The following is a 25,271-nucleotide window of genomic DNA, read 5'->3' as shown; positions in this document are numbered from 1 at the left end:
TCAGCAATACATATGGAGGCTGGGCACAGGCTTGTAAGTCATAGCAAGGGCTCGATGAACATGCTCCTTTAATGTTAGCTAAGAAAGAGCCAATAAAATTAAGCAAGTCAAGGGCAGCAGTTAAACGCCAAAGATCTTTTTGTAAACCTCCTATTTCTGTGGTCAGGGCATTACTCACAAGCCCTCTTGGCGACATAGGCTTGTAATGGGGATGGTTAGCATCAAGCCTGTGAGACCAATCCAATACATACAAGTCAGAGCCAGAAATATTATGTCTCACTGGTACAGGGTTGGCGCAATCTTGCCATTGAGGAAATGCTCCCAGCTCAGTTGTGATGCTATTAGGACAGTAAGAGAGCGGGGGATGCTTATCAGACAGCCTTAGGAAACCCCAGTTTAGTAACTGTCTGAATATATTTTCCCATATCCCAGGGGCCTGCAATGTTAGCAACGTCTGTGCCTCCATAGGACATCTTATTTTCTTGGCCAAGATGCAGACATCCTGAAGTCCCCTTTTTAGATAAACCAATAGGGAGCTCCCCACTCAAGCCATTGTAAGTATAATTACCATGGGAAGAAGGAGTTCTGTGCTTGTCGGAGCAACCCCCAATCATATTGGTGTTGTTAGTAAACACTGGCACTGATTCTTGGGTCCAGGTGGCTGGACTAACCACAGTGGGTTCTGGAACATATGTCCAGTAAGTTTCTGCTGCAGCCATCCTTACCTGGCAGCTGACAAGTGCTAGCATAACAACAAAAAGAGTGGAGGGAGTTTTCTGAACCCTCTGTTCTTTCACCACCTGTCAAGCATTGATGGTCAGCTTCTTCAGTTGACCCCAAGAGGGGACACTAGCTTCTCAGGTGGCCTTGGTCACCTATCTTCTGCGTTTCTCCTTCTTCGAGGTTGGTGGATGAGCTGGCATCATCTCAGGAGGTGTGATCTTTAGCTTTTTGAATGGCGGGAGGAGCTGTTCTCCCAGGTCCATGGTTGTGACGTACCACTCGCTCTGGCACCCAGATCGGTTAGAAGCACCTTTTGGAAAGATAACAAACGTGGCCTCTTCCCCACATCATTAATGGATCTGGCCCTCTCCACTGTCCTGTTTGTAAATTCCTCCATTGTGCCATACCGGCTGATGCTATGGCACCCGGAGCTTGATGCCTCTCAGCTGCTGTGCAACCCTCATTGTCACCATTTAAAAAATTTAAAGTGTAAAGAGCATGGTTTAACTGATTCTGTGAAGTAGGATAATACCCCTCTCCCCCTTTCTGTTTTTATAATTGAGTCTTTAAGGTTCAATTAGCTCTTTCTAATTGCCTGTCCTTGGGGATTATATGGAATTCCTGTTTTATGTACTAGTTGGTATTACTTGCAAAACTGCTGAAAGGAGGAGCTAGTATAGGCAGGTCCATTATCTGTTTTTATCTCTAGGGGCCATCCCGTGACTGGAAAAGCACTAGGCAGTGGTTAATTTACATGCTTTGTGCTTTCCTTTATGAGAGAAAAGAAATACTTGAGGCCTTTTAGAGTCTATTGGGATGATTTAAAGTCAAGTCTAGATCAAGAAAAGTTTCTTAAAATTCAAACCTTTGAAGGATTGTCAAGCTTGATTTTAACCAAAGGATTATACCATATTAAAGTGTATTTGACAGGAACATAGGCTAGTAAACTTCAGTTCCTATGACTAAAATATTTTTAAATACCTAACTAATACAACATAATTATTTTACTAGAAAAAAATAAACTAACCAAAATAAGGCTTATTTTCTAACTTCATTTGTCCTTGGGTGTGGACAGCAAATGACACTGATTGGATTTCTGCTATCAGTCTCCTGGAGTCTTTTGACATAAGCTATTTACCCTTTGTTTGGGGAGGCAAAATATAAGTCACTGACTTTTAAGTGTCCTTGTTTAGGGAAGACAGGGTTTTCTAGATGGTTTCAATCTGCTGTTTAAATATCTGTTTCCCAGTTCTGCTTGTCCTGGCTTACTGGCCTGTATCATTTAATCAATTTCCTTTTAGCATTTCTCTTTTCCTTCTTATCACATACACAACCTTCACAAATTTCACTCGTTCAAATTAGCCTCCAAACCTTCCTTCAATGTCCTTCAAAAATGCATAACCGTGCCTCAGTCCTCCCATTAAGTATTTCTACCATAATATTCTTTCTTTCTGTCCCACCATCAGCGATGTGCACAGACCTTTTCTTTTTTCTTTAAAATGTATTAGCATTCTTAGGGGAGGATCTAAGATGGCTGCGCCCAGGTGAACACCTAGCCGCAGCCGCACACAACAATTTCAATAAAATACAACTAAAATATAAAACGGACATTGCCCAGAACTACAGGAAGGTTGACTGACTGGAAATTCTACAGCAAGAAGCAAGGAGAAAACCAGAAGGAGGTGCGGAGGAGCTGGAAAAGCCCAAGGTACGGAGACACGCGGCGCGCGGAGAGGACGGAGCCGGAGAGGAGGGAGCCCGAGTGCCTGGCAGGCATTCCCTAGCGGAAAGGAGATAAAACTCCGACTGTGCTGGGCCCCCGACTGCTCTGAACCCCAGTTTTAGGCCAGACCCCGGGGACTCAGGCTCAGCCATAGGGAGCCGGGCTGTAAGGCGGAACCCCGGGAGAGGCGAAAGGAGGTCCCGGCGGCGCGCACACTGCGCACAGAGAAGGGACATTCGGCTGTGCCGCGGGATTGCCCTGACGGGAAGGAGACTGGGGCTCCAGACTGCTCTGAACACCACCTCCAACTCCACTTCAAACGGAACTGAACCCCAATACCGGGCTCATTGTGGGAGAGCATAGACTGTTTGGCAGCAGGCGAAAATCGAGGGCACCTTTCTCTCAGAGGCGCCGGCAGCGAACACTGAAGGACCCGCATAGGGCGGGGCTGACGGAAGCCAAAGCTGCAGGCTCCACCCTGAAACCCCGTCCCATCTGTAACTGCGAAATGCGACAACAAAATAGATCACAAATGAAAGAAATGGAGGACAAAAAGCGTCTGGATATAGAGTTCAAATCTACGCTTATAAGGTTTTTCAAGAATTTCCTAGGAAAGATGGATAAGGCCTATGAGGATATGAAAAGAGATCAACTAGAATTAATAAGGAGTCAACAAGAAATGATAAGGGATCAACAAGAAATAAAGAATACATTGTCTGAAATAAAAAATATTTTACAGAGTCCTAAAAACAGAAGGGAAGATTGTAACAATCAAGTCAAAGATTTGAAACATAAAGAGCCAGAAGACACTCCTCCACAGAAGCAAGAAGGCAAGAGAATCCAGAAAATTGAAGATAATGTAAGAAACCTCTGGGACAACTTCAAACGAACCAACATCAGAATTATGGGGGTCCCAGAAGATGAGAGAGAGCAAGATATCGAAAACATACTGAAAGAAATAGTGACAGAAAACTTCCCCCACCTAGTGAAAGAATTAGACTTACAAGTCCAGGAAGCGCACAGAACTCCATACAAAAGGAATCCAAAGAGGACCACACCGAGACACATCATTATTAAAATTCCAAGAGCAAAAGACAAAGAGAGAATATTAAAAGAAGCAAGAGCAAAGAAGGTAGTAACCTATAAAGGAGCATCTATACGATTGTCAGCTGACTTCTCAACAGAAACCATGCAGGCCAGAAGGGAATGGCAAGAAATATTCAAGGTGATGAATAGCAAGAACCTACAGCCAAAAATAATCTACCCAGCAAAGCTATCACTCAGAATTGAAGGCCAGATAAAGAGCTTCACTAATAAAAAAAAGCTAAAGGAGTTCATCAACACCAAACCAGAATTATATGAATTGCTGAAGGGGGTTCTTTCAGAAGAGAAAGTAAATAAAGATAAAAATTATGAACAACAAATACGAAACTATCAACAAGTGAATCTAATAACCAAGGAAATTAAAAAGATCTGATGAACAATATTAACTGTTGAATATAATAGAATCAGAGGTATGGAAGGGGAGTGAACTGACGATTCTTGGGGAAAAGGGGAGAGGGGGGCGTGGGAAGAGACTGAACATAAACTGTGCACCTATGGATGAGGACAATGGGGAGAGGGGAAAGGGCAGAGGGTGGGGTGGGAACCTGGTGGAGGAGAGCAATGGTGCAATGGTGGGGGGGAAAAAAGGAACATTTGTAATAATATGAACAATAAAAACTTATTAAAAAATAAAAAATAAAAATAAAATGTATTAGCATTCTTAGAAACCTTAATTTTTCAGTGATAATTAAAAAATAAATAGCCAGTGTTTCTTAGATTGACATTTATGAACACATTTTAAATGTACTTTTATTTTCAAGAAAATATGCCTTTAACAAAGTACAAGAGACCTTCTGCAATAAAAGCTAAGAGCAGGTGAATTAAAACTTATCTAGCAATTAATGTTTTAGTATTATATGTTATTTTAAAATATTTAGATGTTGCCCTAGCCAGTTTAGCTGAGTGGATAGAGCATTGGCCTGCAGACCGAAGAGTCTCAGGTTCGATTATTTCATTCAAGGGCACATGCCCAGGTTGTGGGCTCCATCCCCAGTAGGGGGCATGCTGATCAATGATTCTCTCATCATTGATATCTCTCTCTCTCTCTCTCTCTCTCTCTCTCTCTCTCTCTCTCTCTTTCACTCTCTCTCTCCCTTTCCTCTCTGAAATCAATAAAAAAAAAAATCTTTAAAAATAAATAAATAAAATATTTAGATGTTTATTATTTAACCTAGCAATGCCCCAAAGTCTTTAAGCTAATACAGACTTTGGAAAATTATGTGTAGGTAAATGACATTGAAGAGCAGGTAGGGGGACGAAGGGAGCAAACCTTATAGCCTGTTCCCAGGCCTTGTGGCCATTTGGATTTAAAACTGCCAGGTTTTCCTTAGAGATAACATGCTAAGGTTACTGCTGTGGCTCCAACTTCTTTCACAGCCTAAAAAAAAAAAGCTGGTTTCTGGTGGCATAGTGGCCAAATTATCTTAGAATTTTAAAATTTTAACACAGCATATCAAAATAACAAATCAGAGAAAAGCAAATTAAAGTTACAATACAGACACATAGAAATCCCACCAGCCAAGAGTCTCTGGTGGCCTGGGAGGGAAAGAAAAGGATCTTTTACAATAAAGAATTATTGGCAGCTGCTGAGAAATTCCTTTAATCCTTTCTACTTGGTTCAGCCCACTACAAGAAGTTTGAGCCTTCAGCAAAGTGAAATATAAAGTCGCTTTCACTTTCAGCCAAGCACCTGCATCCAGTTATAAAGGTTGGGCAGCTGCAAGCAAAACCTTTCTTACTGTCTGAGTCATCCCACTCAGTGATGCTGTCCCACTCTACCTCAAACTCTAGCTCCTGCTCATAATTACAAGGTAAATCATTATCATGTGACTCTTGACTGTGACCACAGGAGCAACAGGCAGAGGCAGAGGTGGTGGAGAGAGGGGAAGTGGTATTTTTAGAGATTCTCACCTCTCCACTGTAGGCAGTAAAGCTGTGGCCACGCCTTGCTTAGACATTCTTAAACTCTTCTGCACTGGATCAAAGCAATCACGAATTAAAGACTATAGTGTGAATATAGGAACAGGAATCTTCTCTGCACCTCCTGCTGTGTATCAGTCATGCAACTGCTTTCCAACCTTTTCCCATGTTTGAAAATTGATGGTTTTTTCTTTAGAAAGCCAAGGGCAAATTTCATTTAAAAAAAAAAAAAAAAACTTAAGAAATCAAGGATCTGACTACGCTTAACAGAGCATCCTCGAGTTCTGAGCATAGTTTTAAGCATTTGAGAGTAGAGGTCTTTTTTTCTGAGACCCTGAATATCTCATGTTTTACACCCAGTTCTTACCTTATGCTCCTTACCTTACTTCCTTCTTGAGCTCCTTGTGCACCCACTCCCAGAGTGTTCCCTCTCCTGACTTTTGAGAGTTCCCCAGTATTCAGGTCCCTGGATCCAGGAGCCAGGTATAAATATTTCTCCCTTTTCCATGACCAGCACAGCTAGAGAGCAGACAGGAGTCCTGAGTAGGGGCAACAGGGGGTTGAGAAAATGAAAGAGCCACAAAGACAGTAGGGAAAGCTGGGACCAGGTGGGACAGCTGTCCTCTGATGGACAGAGACCCAGAGCTGATACAGCACATTTATTTATACAGTAAGGTACAAAAATTGTTCAAATTTAAGATAAAGAAAATATGTGCATTCTTGTGGCTTCTTTGTAATATTCACTTCTGGGTGGGCCAGGATAATTGTGTTTGTTCGTGGTGCCTGGCTGGATTTAGATAATGAAATTCACCCCCTGGCACCTGAGCTAAAGGTCAGACTGACAACACACCTGCCTCTGGCAAGGTATATTTCCAGGATATGGCTCTGCCAAGTGCCACTAGATTCAGATGACAATCAGCTCAGGGGCCTTTCCCAGGCACTCTCTACACTGAGGTGTCCTGGGTCCTGAAAGACAGTGATGCCTCCCTGATTTGGGTCATGGGGGTACAGTCGTGGCCATGGCTCTGACTGCATAGTCTACCACTGTTCCTGCCAATTTATGAGGCTTGGTCATCAGTCCTCCTGGATGCTCTGGAAACAATACCACATGTTTTCAATAAAAATCCTCTTCTGCTTTATCAGCCTTGACTGGTACATTCTGTCTCTCTCACTTTCCTTCTCTCTCTCTCTCTCTCTCTCTCTCTCTCTCTCTCTCTCTCTCTCTTTAATATATTTTATTGATTTTTTACAGAGAGGAAGGGAGAGAGATAGAGAGTTAGAAACATCGATGAGAGAGAGTCATTGATCAGCTGCCTCTTGCACACCCCCTTACTGGGGATATGCCCGCAACCAAGGTACATGCCCTTGACCGGAATCAAACCCGGGACCTTTCAGTCCCCAAGCCAATGCTCTATCCATTGAGCCAAATGGGTTTCGGCTCTCTCTCTCTTTATTGCAGAATTAATTAACTTCTTGAGAACATTAAATAAATCAAAAATTGTTCAAATGAAATAAAAATTAGCTTGATGACTGCTCAGAAGTTAGAACTCTGAAGTTATCTGTCAAGGATAAGACATTAAAATTACAGTGATCTTTGACATAACACACTTGTCAGCTTCAATATTCAACTTGTTTCCATTTCTGGTTTTGAGTAACTGCTTAATCACAAAGAGGTGAACTATTATAATTCTTAAGTCAGCTGGAGGTCTCCCTGCCCCCTTGATCTTTCCTTGTGCTTTCTAATTTCATAGCTCAGGAAATCCAAAGCCCCATCTCAGAGTTCCTGCTGATACTGCAGCCCCTGGCATCTGCCTGACCTCACTTCTAAGTTCTGATGTCCTCACATCTCGCCTTATCCCACCCCACAATGAGGCCAGCTAACCCCCTTCTTACACCAGCTTTTAAGACCTTAATAGATTTGATTGATTTTGGTGGGTGTGGGGGGTGTTGGGGAAGGGTTCCACAGAAGGGTCACATCAAGCAATGTCACGCAATGTTGTACCACTTTGTTGGTTCTAAGTTTTTCTCTTTCTGAAGCAGTTTGGGCCATTCTGTAAATTTTGGGATTCACTTGAGATCTAGGCACCAAGGGGCTCCCTTTTGACCTAGTGATAATCTTTGTAACTTATTCTTGTACCACTTCCTTTCCTGGCCCTCCCCAGTCCGCCAAAAGCAGCCAATTTGCCTTGGGGAAAAAATTACAATTATAAAGGCAGGCATAAAAAACAAAGAACATGCTGTAGTTTTTTGGTTTTCTGTTGGGTTTCTGTTTTACAACTACAGTGGGCTGCTAAGTGGAAACAGGAAAGCCTTGAAGAAAACAGGGCATGGAATTAATCATCATAATTTATTAAAAAGAAAACTGAAGGAGAGGCGGACAATTCCACTCTCAAATTTCCATGGGAACTACTTTAAATGAGGGTTACCTGAGTAAGGAGGTGACAGGGAAGAGGGCGTGTACTAGAGCATCATTTGAGGGGAGGTGGAAGGGGGCCGGGGGGAGCAGAGTCCCACCAAGGGGAGTCCTATCTCTAAAGTGCCTTCTACAGAGAGCCCAGTGCAAGCTAAGTCAATGCCCACTCATCACCCACAGTCCTGCCAATAACTCCACTGAGAGGCTATGTTAGCTTTCTTCCCATTGTTGACTGGGAAGTAGACTCACTTATGAATCATCCACCAGCAGGACATTTATCTCAGCTCCCCTTATCCAAAATGCATCATCTAGACACTTCATTTTTTTCAAAAGCCCAGGATTTGCAAAAGTACTTCAGAGAGGGAGTTGGAGTATGGAGGGGCAAGTCACCGTGTCCAGCATTTGGGTAAAACAGAAATGTAAAAACAAAATCTATCCCAGTGACTCATTTATAGAAGTATAATTCCCAACAAAGAGAATTATTTCTATGAGGAGTTTTGGGGCCATCTCTGAAAATTATAGCATTTTTTCTATAGTAAATGGAATTAAAACTACCATCACTGGATTTGCAAGATTAAAATAATCTTGTGTCAAGCACACACCAGGATTCCCCAGGACTCTGAATTGGCCATAAATCAATCAAGTCATCTCTTCTGTCCTCACATCAGTGATGGTACCTGTAGTAATCAGGATTTTCCAGAGAAATGGAACCAAAGGAGATAAGAGTTAGAGAGATAGCGATAAATAGAGATAGAGGTAGATGAGAGAGAGGGAGGGAGAGAGAGAGAGAGAGAGAGAGAGAGAGAGAGAGAGAGAGAATGAATGAGAATAAGACATTGGCTCACATGATTATGGAAGCTAGCAAGTCCCCAGACATTTAATGGTGTACTTCCAGTCCAAAAGCCAGCAGGTTTGAGACCCAGGAAGTATCAATGTTTCTATTTAAGTTCAAAGGCAGGAAAAAAAAAAAAGTGATATTCCCTTTAGAAGGCAGTTAGGCAGGAAGAACTCTGTCTTATTCAAGGGAGGGTTTGATTTTTTTTCATTAGAGGAGGCCCACCCACAGTAGGAAGGGCAGTCTGCTTTACTCACTCAACTTTCATGTTAATCTCAACCAAAAATACCCTCACAAAAACACTCAGAAAGACATTTGGCCACGTATCTTGGTACGCCATGATCCAATCAAGTTAGACACATATAATTATAACAGTATCTCACTATCTTTAGCAAAGTCTGAAAAATTGGTGCTACCTTTATCACCAAGGAAGGAATTTCAAATCCAAACACCTATTTTAAGGTTACCCACCCAAAATAACTTTCAAACAATCTCAACCATATTACAAGGAATCTATACAATGCTACCTCCCTAGCATCCCCATTTTCAGACTACAAAAATACATCTTTCCAGCACCATTACACTTACACACTAGGCCATCTCCAGCAGCACCTGGTCAAAGACATTGCAATTTTTCAGTGGCACCTATAATCGTCACTACAGAACCCTGAATCAAAAGATTTACTCAAATATGTGACCAAAAATATTTGCCAGGTAAGCCTGGCCATAAATAAGCTATTCCCATGCCAAAACGACTCTAAGAGTAGATTTATTTTCTTTTTCTCTCAAAAGAAACTTCCATCTGATATCCAAGGCTTGTTTCCTGATTCACTCTTGGGAAACCAATAAATGATATATAATAGAGAAGAACTTTGTAGCTGGCTCCCATTTCTTGACAAAGCCTCTTGAAATGATGCTAGCTAGGAATCTGACACCTTTCATAGCAGTAAGCACAAACTCTCTTGGGATTTTTGACAGGATTTTGATGCCAACACATGCCCGTGTCAGAAGCAGTGAGTCACTCTGATATGTCACCCTGCAGGAAAGCCAAGCGCAGAGCCAGGCATCCAGGGACCCGTCTGTACAGGGGGTATCACGATTTCTCTTGCAGGCAAAGCTTTGTTTGGCTCAGAAACACTGCACTATTTTGAAGCTGTTGACAACCTTTCCAATTTCCAACAGAGAAATGGGACTTTTTCCTTTGATGGCATCAATATGCACATAACAGACAAAAACCAGGAGCTGGCTGCATTAAAAAAAAAAAAAAAAAAAAAAAAAAAAAGCACCCTTTTCAGTCTTGTTAAAGAACATATTGATTTTGAAAGCTCCAAGATCAGCTGTGGAATATCAGGAGAAATGTCAACAGTTATACAGTGAGTGAGTCACATAATTTAGGAAAGACACTGCCTCAATTACTTTCCCCTGCTCCCAGCTACTCCCAGCTTGACCATTCCCAGGGCCTGTGGCCTCCTCAGGATCTCTCTGGTGCAGTTAGCATCCTAGTACCCTGTTTCCCCGAAAATAAGACAGTGTCTTATATTAATTTTTGCTTCCAAAGATGAGCTAGGTCTTATTTTCAGGGGATGCCTTATTTTCCCATGAAGAAGAATACGATACACATTTATTGTTAAATGAAAATAAAGGAAATTTATTACCTGTATACGGTATGGTAGTACGGTAGTTGTCAACACAAACCAAACTGCGAATCCTACAGTATCAAGAATTTACTTATTTATTCAATAACAATCATATCATCTTCTGGAACATCATCATAACAATCCAATTCCTGAATTTCCTGGTAAATTTCTTGTGACTCCATTTCTTTCAGAATCAGTGGACCAAATCTCTCATGTTTAGCCAAGGGGGGCCTTATTTCCAGGGGGATGCCTTATATTTCACTCAGAAGGAAACCTGAGAGTAGGTCTTATTTTCAGAGGATGTCTTACTTTCGGGGAAACAAGGTAGGAGGCAAGGTTTTTGTCTTGGGTCAATTCCAAGTATTTCTGAAATCCTAATCTTTTCAAATCAAGACTTTTTCCTGAGACCTCCCAGTGAGTTTCAGGATGGTCAAACACAAAGAGTTGCCTAGCCGAAACCAGTTTGGCTCACTGGATAGAGCGTCAGCCTACGGACTGAAGGGTCCCGGGTTCAATTCCAGTCAAGGGTATGTGCCTTGGTTGCGGGCACATCCCCAGTAGGGGGTGTGCAAGAGGCAGCTGATTGATGATTCTCTCTCATCGATGTTTCTAACTTTTCCTCTCTGTAAAAATCAATAATATATACATATATATATATATTTTTAAAAGAGTTGCCTAGTTTTATTGGATTTGGGATTTTATTGGCAAGAACCCAGCCACATGGAAAGCACGCCAGCTTTTGTGCTAGTGATAAAAGAGAAAACGAATTAAATATATAGGTGTTCCCCAAAATGTGTGCACACTTTAACAGCGGGTAACTCATTTAATTTCCACTCCTTTTCAGGTTTAACTGATTTAAAATAATGTCTGAAACCAGCCTAAGCTTTGAACAAAGAAAATGTATCCTAAAGTGCCACTAGACTTGTTTAATGGAAATACATAAAAGATAATGTTTGTGGTACCAAATCAGCAACAATCAACGAAAGGAGGGCACACAAATATTGAACAAAATGATTCTTGATGTTTGCGATTCCATTGCTTCATGTAATCAGCAGTGTCTGGGCCAGAATGATCATCAGTTTGCAAACAGGTATTGATTCATTTCTGTAGGTTCTTTTAAATTTTGAAAATGAACTGTATGTTAACAAACACTGACTTTATAATCATTCAAAGTGCCTACACGTTTTTTGAGACACCTGTGTATCTCATCATTGACCCATATAAGCATGGCCACCCCTCTCGCCCCTGCCTGGCTGATCGAGTGTGAGGAACTTTCTGTCATGGCCCAAAGACTGCTTCTCCTGCCCCCTCAGGTTTCTGAACAGCTCATAGAACAGCAGACACGGCCCCTTCCCCATGCCCCTGGTGCTCCCATTCCCCACACTCATCCTCTGTAAAGAGAGGAGGAGACACCTAACCAGTTTGACTCAGTGGATAGAGCGCCAACTTGTGGACGAAAGGGCCCGAGTTCGATTCCACTCAAGGCATGCACCTCTCTCTCTGTCTCTTCCTCTTCCCTCTCCCTTTCTCTATAAATCAATGGGAAATATCCTTGGGTGAGGATTAAGAATACAAGAGGTGAGCACAGTTAAGGATTGACTATTGGCCCACATTTCACTAGTGAGTGCTCTTTCCTGAAAGGCTTACAGCTATTTTCTGATGCTTCTCATCCATGTTGTTTCTTTTCTCTAATTAACACGGCCCCGATTCTTGGGAGCAAGTCCACACATGCTGTGCGTCCCAGCAGTGTCTCCTAGCCCTGGGAAGATAAATCTGGATTAATCTCCTCAGGCCCACCCATCTTCATTTCCAAAGAGCTTGTGGAGGCCTTCTGGGCTTGGTAGCTCTCTCATCCTCTGAGCTGCCCAGAAGAGCTTGAAATAGGGGTATTGGCCAAGGGTTCAGTCAGAAAAATTAGAAAGCACTTTTACTTAAAACAGAAGAAATGAATGCGGGAAATTAGGCTGCAACGTCATTGGAAAGCCTGAGGAGACCAGAGGGGAAGGAGGTATTTCTAGAAATCAGCACTCACAGGAGGCCAGGCTGGTCTGCCCTAAGCAGTGGCTTTGGGACGGGCCTTCCCTGGCTCTTGTAATTCCCCTACAAAACTCTGACATGATTCCCTAGAAAGGCTGGAAGGGTTGGATAGACAGGCCGGCCTTCCCCCTTAGCAAGTCAGTGGTCCACAGCTAGCTCACAGGCAGCCCAGGCATGTTCAGACACTTTTCTGAAAGGGGTCACAATATAGGGTCTAGCTGATATAGATGCTTCTTCAAGTCCCTTCACTGAAAATATCTTCCCATAGGAAGACTTCTCACCTCCCGGTTCTTCTTCTGTCTCCCCTTACAATGTCCCAAGAAAGGGTTCTATGGTGTTGACGATCTTCTACTTCAACCAAAGACTTGATTATGGACTCACCTCCCAAACTCTCAGAAGAGGATAAGTTTCAGTCCTGCGATAAATAACTACCCCATCTTCTAATTCAAGGTCTCACCAGTGAGAGTTGTGGTCCTTCTGGTTCCTTTCACATTTGACTTAGAAAACAGCCCTCTGCCCCCAGCCAGCATGGCTCAGTGATTGAATTTTGACCTGTGAACCAGAAGGTCACGGTTCAATTCCCGATAAGGGCATATGCCCAGGTTGCATGCTCGATCCCCAGTGTGGGGTGTGCAGGAGGCAGCTGATCAATGATTCTCACTCATCATTAATGTGTGTTTTTTTTCCTCTCTCTCTCTCCTTCTCTGAAATCAATAAAAATATTTTTTTAAAATAGCCCTCTGGAAAGACTGGTACAAAGGTGCCCTGGCCTGAGATCGCTCAGTCCATATCTGAAAAAAACCCTTATTGCCCCTTCATCTTCAGCATCCCAGGTCACTCGGGATCCCCAAATGAAAGGTGTGGACTCGGGCTCTCAGGGACCACTTGGAACCCTGGTAAAATATCATTGTCACAATGTTCTCAGAAGTCACAAATGGGAGGAGGGGAAGGCATGCTTAGTACAATCCTTCTCAAACTCCTTTTGAAAAGTACTAATTCATTTGTATTTGAAAGAATAGACAGCATGCCTGGGGGGCAGGGGGGGCTGCATGTGGTTTAGTTATCTATCTTTCTGGGGGGAAATCCCTAAAAATTCTATTAAAAAAATAATTCCTGAATGCACTCTACTCTACTCTTGTAGAGTAAACTTGGGGATGAATGTGATTAATGATCTTTTTTAAAAAAATATATTTTATTGATTATTTTTTTTTTTTTTACAGAGAGAAAGAGAGAGGGATAGAGAGTTAGAAACATCAGTGAGAATCATTAATCAGCTGCCTCTTGCACACCCCCTACTGGGGATGTGCCTGCAACCAAGGTACATGCCCTTGACCGGAATTGAACCTGGGACCCTTCAGTCCACAGGCCGACGCTCTGTCCACTGAGCCAAACCAGTTTCGGCTGATTAATGATCTTTTAAGCCCTATTATCAGAAAACAAAACTGAGATAGATGATAATGTTTCATTGGTAACTCTATGGTGCCATCTATGCTATTAAACTGGAGCTTCTCAATGAAAAGATACTGGACATACACCCTGTGGTCCTGAAGGGTCCTCTGCGTTCGTTTACTGAAAACCTGTGTTATGAGCACAGCCTCTACCATCAGCAGGAGGAAATGAAGAAATATTTCATCAAGTTCATATAATCATCTTTACCCCCGTTTTTTACTTTATTGAAGTACACAATGCAATAACAATAACCTGTTTTAGTAAAGGAAACTGGGATTTAAGCAATGCATGATGGCGTCTAAAGAGAAAAGAGCCTTGATGCTGGTTTTCTCTTGGTTTCTCCGTTTCCTGGCACAGCGTGGCTTCAGTGGTCTTTCTAAAGCACAGGCAGATGCCTAGCCCCACACAGGGCTCTTGCTGGAGCCAGCCAGCCAGTTAAATCCTCAGAAACACCACTTCTGATCTATTCTTGTTTCTCTAAAATGGCACACCGTTTGTGGTGCTAAATTGTTTTTAAATGATTGGTTCTCTGAAACCAACAATGCATGAATCCTCCTCTTGAAGATCGCTATTATTTTCCACTCCATCTGTCTCACTGTGGACAGTGGCGGCCCCGGTGGTAGTTACGGCAGGCTGGGAACTGGGGAAGCCCAGCCATCTGCACCTGGGCCCGTTTCTGAGTTTTTATTTAAAGCAAGTCTGTGTGGACAGAAGAGGTTTGCTTCAAAGGCCTTGTTGCGCTGAAAGTCTGGCAGCACCGAAAACAGGAACAGGGTTATAGGCCCCCAGACAGCTCATCAGGGAACATGTATTAGTGAATTGGAAAGCACACACCTGGAGAAAGCAGGGCGGGAAGTGCCGCTGTAAAAGTGATTTAAAGAAACCCTCTACTCCCCGGAGAGGCCTTTAATGCTTCCCCTATTTATTCACAGGCGCTGCTCCGTAACAGAAATAAAGGAAGCATAATGGTTAGAAGTCATTTGGGGACAAAATTACAAATCTCCCAAAATATGTGAGAGAAGTGTGTGAATAAACCTGCCACTGTTTATGGAGTGTTCACATGCCACAGATTTGCTAGACTTTAATTTAGGTCCAATTGAAAAAAAATTATAAATGAAGTATCTATGCATCTTTTTTTTTTTTAATCCTTACCTTCCTGACTACCCACAAATATGGGAAAGGTGCCAACAGAATACAAAATTAAGTCAGAAAGTATAACTGAAGGTGAAAGCAAATGAGATTTCATTTTGTATTTAAAATAACTATGTTGGCATTTAAGTGAAATTCTACCTTAAAATATAGTGGATGCTAAAATAAAAGCAAGCTCTCTTATCTTGTGGAGTTGTCAGATGGACAACTTCTTCTATTCCTCAAAACATTCAATGTGATCATTGTACATCATTTTCTCATATGTCAAATGTCATGTATGGATTCGATTAAATTATAAATGTTACCATCATGTAGAACAATGTAGTATTCTACAAGTAACAATCTTGTAGAACATGTGGTATTTCCATTTGATGGTTATAAACATTTCATATAACCTAACCCTAACCCTAACCCTAACAAGTGAATAGAAAATGATATTTCTCACCTAGGAAAGTGCACTTGATCTGAAAAACTGATGTCAGGTTACAGAATCACCAGATGTCGCCAAGGCTGTCCTAGAGTAGAGCCTGCTCTTCATCCTTACAACAATGAAAAATACATTAAGAAATGCAGCCATATTCTTTCCTTTCATAGAAAATGTCAGTTTTGTTAGGTGCATGACTCCCTGTTATGCCAAACTCAGCCGATCACCATCTACAACACACATACAGAGAAAGAGAGAGAGAGAGAGAGAGAGAGAGAGAGAGAGAGAGAGAGAGAGAGAGAGAGAGAGAGAGATGCAATCAGTAACCCCTTGGTTGAGGTTCTGGAGACTGAATGGCAATCCAACCCGTCCACACCGCCATCTTTGCCACTCCATGTTTTATCTAAAATGATGAGTAAATCCTGCGTACTTAAATGGGTATTGGAATAAGCATCTTGAAATGACCATTAGTGAACCTAAATTCTAGCAATTCTGGATCTGGCAACGTCTGCCAAACAGCCTGGACCCGAATCTTGAACATGACTTAACCTCTGCCTGCCTCAGGATCATCACTTATTCCTCTGAGACTCGGTGGAGTTGTCTGTAAAAATAAGAGAACTATGTCAACAGTGTGTGTCATTGGGATCACAGGTCGTCTATGCAACGCGCCCAGCACCAGGGCTGGCCCTTGTCCTCGCTGCTCACTCGGTCACACCTGTTAAACCCTTGATGCTTTGGAAGCCAGACTCTCTTGTGTTTGCCAATAGCACATAGTCTTCTTTTACCATTAAAGAAAGTATAACTTTTTTTTTAAAAGAGGGGGTGATTTTGCCATCTCTTTTCCAGGTCTATTCCACTGCTTGATCCCACTTGGATTGGAAGGTATATTCATTCGCTGGGGCTGCTGTAACAAAGTACCTCAAACAAGTGGCTGGGACCACAGAACTTCGTGGAAGTTCTGGAAGCTGGGAGTCCAGGATCAGGGGTCAGCAAGGTTATTTCCCTCCAAGGCGGTGAAGGGGAATTTGGCACATGCCTCTGTCCAGCTTCAGGGGCTTTGCTGGCAACCATGGGTATCTCTGGGTCTGCAAACCATCACCCCAACCTCTGCTTTCATCATCACATGGCATTCTCTCTGTGTCCAGATGTCCTTTTATAAGGGCACTAGTAATATTGGATTGAAGCCCACCCTGCTCCAGATGTAACTAATTATATCTGCAAGGACCCTTTTTCCAAATAAGGTCACTTTCTGAGGTGGGGGCAGGACTTCACAAATGGCCGGTGGGGGGGAGGAGGGGGAAAAGGGCATAGTTCATTCTCTCACAGAAGGCTGCGAACCTCTCATCATTTCTGTGAGCTTTCTGGACTGTAGACTCCAAAGGAAACAGGCAGGACCTAATTATAACTCTGGTCGTCAGCCTTTTTGCTAGCACATAGCAACCAATTTGGGCTGCAGCCTGAATGTGTAGCACTATGGACACTCAGAGAAAGGATCGGACCTTCCTCCAGAACAGATCTTTCATCTGATTTTTTTAAAGTAGAAACATCACACTTGATGTCTTACATGTATTGTTCACTTCCTTCTGTTGCAATTAATAGTTCAGCAAATAATCACTTCACTGGCAAGAAGGGGTTTCAGAAACCTTGCGTGGGAAATAAGACACGTGGCACAGCTTGCCCAAAGCCCCAGGATGGGCGTCAGCTGAAAACGCAACCATGCTGATGTTGCTCAAAACAAGGGGGCTAAGCCCGGCCTGTGGGGTTCAGTGGTTGAGCCTCAACCTATGAACCAGGAGGGTCGCAGTTCAATTCCTGGTCAGGGCACATGCCCAGGTTGTGGGCTCCATCCCCAGGGTAGGGCATGCAGAAGGCAGTTGAACAATGATTCTCTCTCATCACTGATGTTTCTCTGTCTCCCTCCTTCTGCCTCCCTCTCTGAAACCAATTAACAAACAAAAAAAGTATACATAAATAAAATTAAAAAGGAGGGAGCCAGACTCTGAGGCCTGCAAGTGCTTTTGTCATGGCAAAACATTTTTATTGTGCTTTTCTGTTTCTATTGTTTGAAGAAGTGATCCACAGGCAGAGATTTTGTTTTTGTTTTTAATGGGGAGCACAGGGTGCACAAAAGGTTTGCAGTAAAAATAAAGGAGGCCTCCTTCTGTGCCTCCCAGCTACCCGTCCCCTCGTGCGTGCACACACACACACCACACACACACACAGACACTCACACTCACACACACACACTCACATACACACACACACCTGGCGGCAGCTGATGCTGCAGGCCTTTTAGGCCCCACAATTGAAAACATGAATACGAAGAAACTCAATCCAAAGAATGCTGCTGACTGGCCTGCGCCTGCCTTTTTCTCTCTCTCTCTCTCTCTCTCTCTCATCTTGTGTCTTGACGATCCTGCCCTGCTTCATTTGTTGTAATGGCTGCATTTATGGTATTTCAGAGTCAGGATTCCTCTTTGGTAGGAATTGTATCTTCGTAAGCAGTGCAGTGTTTCAACGTCACCGAAGTGTGTCCCTCCCTGTCCCCACCTCTGCTGACGACCCAGAGGGCAAGTTCCTGCCTAAAACACAAAATCTGGTAGAAAAATTGACATACTTACCCAAGGCTTTCAATGGTGCCATTGTGTTAGAGAAGTTGGTGACTTGCAGTTTAAAAAAAAAAAAAAACAACTAACTAAAAATCAGGAATTCTGTTTCCTTACCCAGCCTCCATTACTAGGTCATTTGCTAATAAAATTTACAAGTGAAAAAAAAAAATCATTAATTCTACAGCACTATTATTGATAACCATAGTGACTCCATCCTAGGACTGGAATGTAATTTATTTGAAACATTCTTATTGTTGAAGATTGAAGTGATTTGTAGTTAAGCTTTCAAAATAACTCTGAAAGGCACACAGTGTGATTGTATGCACACATTGTCAAATTGCCCCCCGGAAATAATTTGGACATTTGTTCACAACATTTGGGGACCTGAGCCCCTTTGAAAATCGGAGGGGACTTCTATCTCTCCTCAGGAAAAAAGGGCAAATACACACACAAAGGATTCCAGGTTGAGAACCAGTACCAACTTCTGCTCCTACCAACAATGTCAATGCCTCTTTTGCTCACACCTTCACTTTATTTTCAAGCTTCTTTACTGATTTCATAGATTAAAGTAATGACACTCTTTTCTTAATTTACATTTGTTCATTGGTTATGAAGTGTGAATTTTTTGGGTGTGTTGATCCTCACCAGAGGATTTTTTTCCCCATTGCTTTTCAGAAAGAGGGGAAGAAATCGAGAGAGAGAGATATATGAGAGAGACACTTCAACTGATTGCCTCCAGCACATGCCCTTGACCAGAAATCAAACCCAAGACCCTTCAGAGCATGGGCTGAGACTCTAACCACTGACCTACACGGGCCAGGAATGAACACTTTTTAAAAGTTGACTGGTTGTGTCTGTTTTTTGGTACATTCATTGTTTAAATATTTTATATTCTGATTTTAAACATTAAATTATAAATTTTAACTCAACACTATAAAAAGCAGATGATAAATTGGAAATATCAATCCCTAGGTATTCCCTGGACTGAAAGAATGGATGGAGTCTTATTATGAATTTCAGGTTCCAGTAATGCATGTCTTATCTTTTCCACTAGAGGGTAATATTAACTCATCTATCAGGAGCTTCTACAGCAGGCAGGCAGCTCAATTTATGTTCCCTAGAAAGAATTTTTCTGAAAACGCCTACAAAGAGTAGAGTTACAAATATTTCATTATGTATCTAACACCTTGCTATAAAAAAATGACTCTAATTTTTTTCTATTTTACTTCTTTCAACACAGGAAATGTACAAATGGAATTTCAATAATTAGATGAAAACTATGACTTTATTAGCATTCCTTACTGCATAGACTTAATGAAATTACCATTACTTAAAGAATGGTGTTTACAGTATGATTTATAAGCTGAAACTTCATAAACCATTGGTGGACACTGAGGAAAGACAGTTGACTCCTGGAAAGTATTTTAAAAGACAACCAGATTAATTCTTGACTCCAAATATTTCATCCCCTCCGCTGATCATATCCTACAAGAGAAAGCATGTCGGGGGGGAAGGGTTTCATTCAATAAATATTTATTTCATTCAATAAATATTACCCACCTGTGAAGGACATTCTTCAGGGGCCTGCAGTCATGAAGAGAACAGGAACCCCTCACCTCTAGGAGCTTACACACTAGAGGGGAGGAGCAGAGAGGATATTGGAGCATGCATGTCATGTATACACACTAGGAGGCTGTAGGTACTGAGAGGAAAATGAAGCTGGGAGGGAGGGAGGGAAGGCACTGGGGAAAAGCAGGTGGCCAGTGCAGGCTACATGCACGGCCAATCAGAGCAGAGAGCTTAGGGAGTTCTGAAAACAGATCATGCCACACAGAGAGGGAGCATCAAGTACAAGGGTCCTGGCAGAAATAGGTCTGCCTCGTGAGAAGCAGCAAGGTCTGCCTCGTGAGAAGCAGCAAGGAAGCCAGTGTGTGTAGAGAGAAGTGAGGCGGTCAAGGGTGGGGAGCCCCGACAGCCATCATCAGGATTTGGGCTTTTAGTCTGAGATGCAGAAAAGCTGGGGTTTGAAGCATAGGCAAGATATGATCTACATGCATAAAAAAAGAATCACTCTGACTAGCATTTCTAGAAAGGACTGTAGAGGCACAAGGATAGAAACAGGAAGACTAGTTAGGAAGCCAATGAACTAAACTAGGTGAGAAAGAATTGACCAGGGTGACAGCAGTGGAAAGAATTTGACATGCCCATGAACTAACTGAGTAGGTAGTTGTGTACGGGAGACTGGCATGCAAGGAAGAGGTCGGAGTTGGAAATGTGGATTGGAGAGACCTCGGAGAGGGATTGAGATCATAAAGAGGAATGCAGAGAGAAGAAAAGAGGTCTGAAAACCAACCCCTGTGACATCTGTCTAGAAGTCAGGGTGATGAGGAGACACCAGCAAAGAAGGCTGAGAAAGAGTGTCCAGTGAGGTAAGAGGAAACCCAACAATAAGGTGTTTGGAAGCAACTGTTTGCAGGAGCAGGAAGTGGGCCATTGTCACACGCTGAGGGCCAGGACTGACCCTTGGTGTCCGCAGGGCAGGTCACCATGGCCTTGACGAGAGCAGTGCTCCTGGGGCAGTGGGGCTGGAAGCCTGGCCAGAGAGGATGGCAGAGACAGTGTGAAATGGGAGCCAGGAGGCATAGCAGTCATCGTAAGGAATGTTGATAGAAAGGGGACCGAGAAATGAAGCAAGAGCTGCAGAATGATAAGAGGTCAAGAAATTATTTTCAAAAGATGGTGGGGGATGAGAGTACATGTGTATGCTCTCAGCGATAGCCATGGAAACCTGGATGCTGCCAGAAACTGATGAGACTTTCCAAAGTCAGGCCCTTAAGTAGCCAAAGGGAATGGGATCTACTGGCCTAGATGCAGGGAGGTGAGAGCACTTTCAGTTAAGAAAAGTAAGCCACTGTAATTTTGCTACTGTTATGAATTGTAATGTAAATATCTGTGTTTTCCGATGGTCTTAGGCTCTATAGCAGCGGTTCTCAACATGTGGGTCAAAATTACAGTTATGAAGTAGCAACGAAAATAATGTTATGGTTGGGGGGTCACCACAACATGAGGAACTGTATTAAAGGGTCGAGGCATTAGGAAGGTTGAGAACCACTGCTCTATAGTCTCTACTATTCCTTGTGGGCCCCTATCCCACTAAGAAAGAAAAATACAAATAGAATCCAGTTATCTGGCTCCATTAAATACACAGTCTTTGGGTAACAGTGCCCCTCCTTTTCTTTGAAGCATTGCTTGGTTTTCTTTGGTCTTCTGCAAAAATGTCATGAAAAGAATCATTTCATGAGATATCCTTTCTTTCAACTCTGCCCTCACCCCATCTTAGGTCTCCACATCCAGCACTTTGGCCTAGCCGGAGTCACTCGGACACCTGGTCTCACCAGGTGCTCCCTCAGCCTCTGTTACCTCCTTCTTCCTAGAAGAATGGGCACCCCCCTTTTTCCTCTGTTCTGACCAGGATGTACCTGGCAAAATATGGGTGATGCGCTTGGTTTAAAGGGTGCCCAGATGGGACCCACCCTCCCCTTCCCTGCAGCTTTTGTCAGCATGGTTCACACGTGAAGGTCAGAGACTGGAACAGGGAAAAATTGTCACAGAACAAAACAAAAGTATTGATATATCTGTCAATATTTCCCCAAATGTGATTCCTTTACATCTATTTTCTCAGAAACAGCATTTCCGGACACCTTTCAAGAGTTTCTTCACAGGTTTCTAGCTTTCTGATTTGCCAGTAAGCCAGCAGCAATCCAAAGAGACTTTTTTCTTTATCTCGTTTAAAAACAACTAAAAAAACAAAACAAAACAAACCCACCTCACGGGTTCTCCCAGTTTTTATGTCGGACCAAAGCAACCAGCAGTGAGGGCTGGAGGCTACAGGAGAGCCATGTGTGAAGATAAACACAGGATGTGATTTGGAGAGAAAGTGGCTCCTGGAGTTTGGGACAAAGACAAGTGTGCTGGGGAGACGAAAGGCCAGCATTATTAATGAAGTGGACCTGTTTTGTATGGTGGTGAACACACCTCCATGATTACTCTAATGATCTTCGACATCTCATCGGGACGACACACCTACCAGCTTTAAAAAGTGAGCCCTGCCCCACGAAACTTATCATGCAAATCCACTTCCATCTGGCTTCTTTTGAAAATTAACCTCACCGTGTGGTTGCCTCATTGAATAAAGCTATGGTGTGACTCAACTTCCCATGGGTTTCTTTAGAAATTCAGTCCAAATACTGACGTAATTTTGGCACCAACAGCCATTTGCAAGGTCATGGAGAACGAACGAAAAGACTGTCTCATTGTCATTTCCAAATAGCATATGTCTTTTTGGAATATTGGCTAGATCTCAGGAAAAGGTGGAGATCATTTCTAGAGCTTTTGTTAGTAAAATCTCCAGTATGTTCATGTGCTGCTTAATGAAGGGATACACGCTGAGAAATGTGTCGGTAGGCAATTTTATCAGCATGCAAGCAACATAGAGTACACTTACACGCACTTACACACACTGGCCAACTGCTGTCATTGTGCATGCTATATGTTTACAGTAGGTTTGTTTACACTAGCATCACCACAAGGACAGGAGTAATCTATACTAATTAAAGGCTAGGTGGTCCTCGCGCATGACATCATTACAAGATGGCTGTGCACAGTGGAGGTGGGGCCCAGTAGCCACTCTACACAGTGAGGCCTGGGGGGTCCCACGGCTCTGCGTGGCACAGAGGAGGCCGATCCCAGCATCTCCGTTCCCTCACACAGAGGAGGCAGGTCATGGCAGGGGAGGGCAGTTGTGGGCAATCGGGCCAGCCGAGGAGGGAATGGGGGGTGATCAGGCCTGCAGGGGAGGAGTTAGTCATCAATTGGTCCAGCAGGGGAGCGGTTAGGGGGCGATCAGGCTGGCAGGCACAAGTGGTCAGGCTGGCAGGCAGGCAGGGAGGCGAGCAGTTAGGAGCCTAGACATGCATTAAACTGCAAATGGCCCTCTGATTACCCACCGAAGGACTCAGGATGCGACCAGACTCCTGGCACTCATCCTCCACCTGGTATCCAGCATCCAGACCATCTGGCATCTGGCTGGTAATCGTCCTGAGCCAATCATAAGAACTCAGGATTGATTATACTCAAGGATGTGGCTTTTACAACAAGAACTCTTCATTTTTCTTTCTTGGGAACATGTTAGGGTTTTTTGCCTTGGTGTGTTTCCAGTGTGCAAACGCTAAGACCCTTGAATAAATCTTTGTCATTTATTTCTAGCCAAAGCCTCCTGGCTCTTTCTGAGTGCATTCGTCACTCTAGGCAATCTCTCTCTCTCTCCCTCTCCCTCTCTCCCTCTCCCTCTCTCTCTCTCTCTCTCTCTCTCTCTCTCTCTCTCTCTCTCTCTCTCTCTCTCTCTTTCTCTCCCATCTTGCAGTTGTAATAAGAAACACCAGAGCACCAGAGTAAGTCAGTTATAACATTGGTTTAGAAAGGAGTGCCATCTATAGGAAGCTCACACTGGACTCACGTGAGTTCCCCAAGCATTTCTAGCTGGTAGCCTTGCTATGAAGAGACTGAGATGACCCAAAACAGTAATATGTTGCCCTCTAACATTATAACAGCTATGATGTCATTAGGCAATAGGAAATGTTCAGCTCTATTTAACCTTATGGAATCACCATTGTAAAAGTTGACCAAAACATTGTTATATGGCACGTGACTGTAGATGCCAAGTGAAGATATTTGCTTGATGACTATTACGGGCATTATTTTTTAAAGTCATCCCTAAGCAAGATAAATTTTATTTAATTGATAAAACTCCCATAATGTATTGTTTTTAGCAGGTCTTCAATATTTACATAATAATTGCACTGTCTTTTTTAAAAGGTGTTTTTGTTGTTTCAAGCTTATTAATAAAATTTGTTGTTTCCCAATATCAGAGTTTTATAAATATTTTTATTGATTGATTTACTTTAGAGAGAGGAAAGGATATAAAGAGAGAGAAACATCAATTTGTTTTCCACTTATTTATGTATTCATTGGTCAATTCTTCTATGTGCACTGACAGGGAATCGAACCTACAACCTTGGCTTATGGGATGATGCTCTAACCAACTGAGCTACCTGGCCACTGTCCTTCATGTCTAACTTAGATCCACAATCAAAAAGAATAAGTCTTTGCTTTGGTATTACTATAGTTTTAAGGTTAAAAAAAAAAGTTATTAAGTGATGAGAAAATTGAAAAATATCTACGAAGGAATTCTTGGGAAAACAAGAGTAAATAGGAGTAATAAACTAAGAATATTAGTCTATGTAAGCTCCTTAAATTTCCCAGAAATTTAATGTAATTGTTAACAGAGTATAAAATGTCACTGAGAAAACCACAGATCTGTAGGAACTGTAGTCTATTCAGTCCCTTTTTGTAAAATTTCAAACCTACTTTTCTATAACAAAATAAATATGAATACTTCTCTATAAATTCCCACCACTCTTTTGTTGATATGCATACTAATATACTTACCATAAGCAAACTTCTACGTATGTTTATATACTCTACCATCACCACCCCAAATAAACTGGCAAGGATTGTATCTTAATATTTTTTAATCTCCCACAATTCTTATCCAAAGAATAAAAGCAGTGTTTAGTGAATGTTGTTCCAGTTGAACTGAAGTTTGCTTTAATGGCTTAACATTTTAGCTTGAGAGAGAATTTCTAAATAAGATATCTAAAAGACTCCATAATGTTATGGTACACTGCATGGTGGACGGACTAACTTTTTTTTCCTCATTAGTTCTACTGTTATACCTAGATTCAGCAGAAATGTTGCTGATAAGTCAATATGGTCTATTTCCAGAGTTTTAGATTGCCTGTTCAAAACCCAAAGCTATGTGGACCAAAGGTTTATCACAGAGACTGATTGCACTGGCTTCTGATTGAATTACTGCTGCATAAGCTTCATTGCCCCTTTTAATTTCTCAACATAGAAGGCTCAGTGCAGAGGGTGGATTTAATTGCACTATATCAGGTTTCAGAAAGTATGGCTGGCATTCCAGATTCTACCACTTCTCCCTCTAGAACCATTTCCTTTCATTAAAGAGATAAGTGACTTGGTTTGTGTGGGGTTTTGTTTTCTGTTTCATTTGCTTTGTTTTTCTATCAAGAGTGGCTCAAAATGAAAGACCTAGCAAGAGCCATGCACATGCATGAAATGAAAACCAATGAATACATCTTTGAGTAAGCAAAGTAACTATCGTAGAAG

At 42.4% G+C, this 25,271-nt stretch overlaps 1 long non-coding RNA gene across 1 annotated transcript in view; it reads right to left on the bottom strand.

Moving 5' to 3' along the window:
- Positions 1 to 15,435: 15,435 nt before the first annotated feature.
- The window catches only part of LOC118723924, a 68,272-nt gene continuing 58,436 nt past the window's right edge, over positions 15,436 to 25,271 (bottom strand). Inside the window, exon 3 of the long non-coding RNA XR_004989417.2 lies at positions 15,436 to 15,529. This is a non-coding gene — a long non-coding RNA (uncharacterized LOC118723924). The remainder of the gene's footprint in view (positions 15,530 to 25,271) is intronic.

Source organism: Pipistrellus kuhlii, unplaced genomic scaffold (assembly GCF_014108245.1).
Source record: "Pipistrellus kuhlii isolate mPipKuh1 unplaced genomic scaffold, mPipKuh1.p scaffold_m20_p_2, whole genome shotgun sequence".
In the NCBI taxonomy this organism is placed as follows: Eukaryota; Metazoa; Chordata; class Mammalia; order Chiroptera; family Vespertilionidae; genus Pipistrellus; species Pipistrellus kuhlii.
The sequence above is the reverse complement of the archived record's forward strand: the minus strand, read 5'-3'. Positions and strand labels throughout refer to the sequence as shown.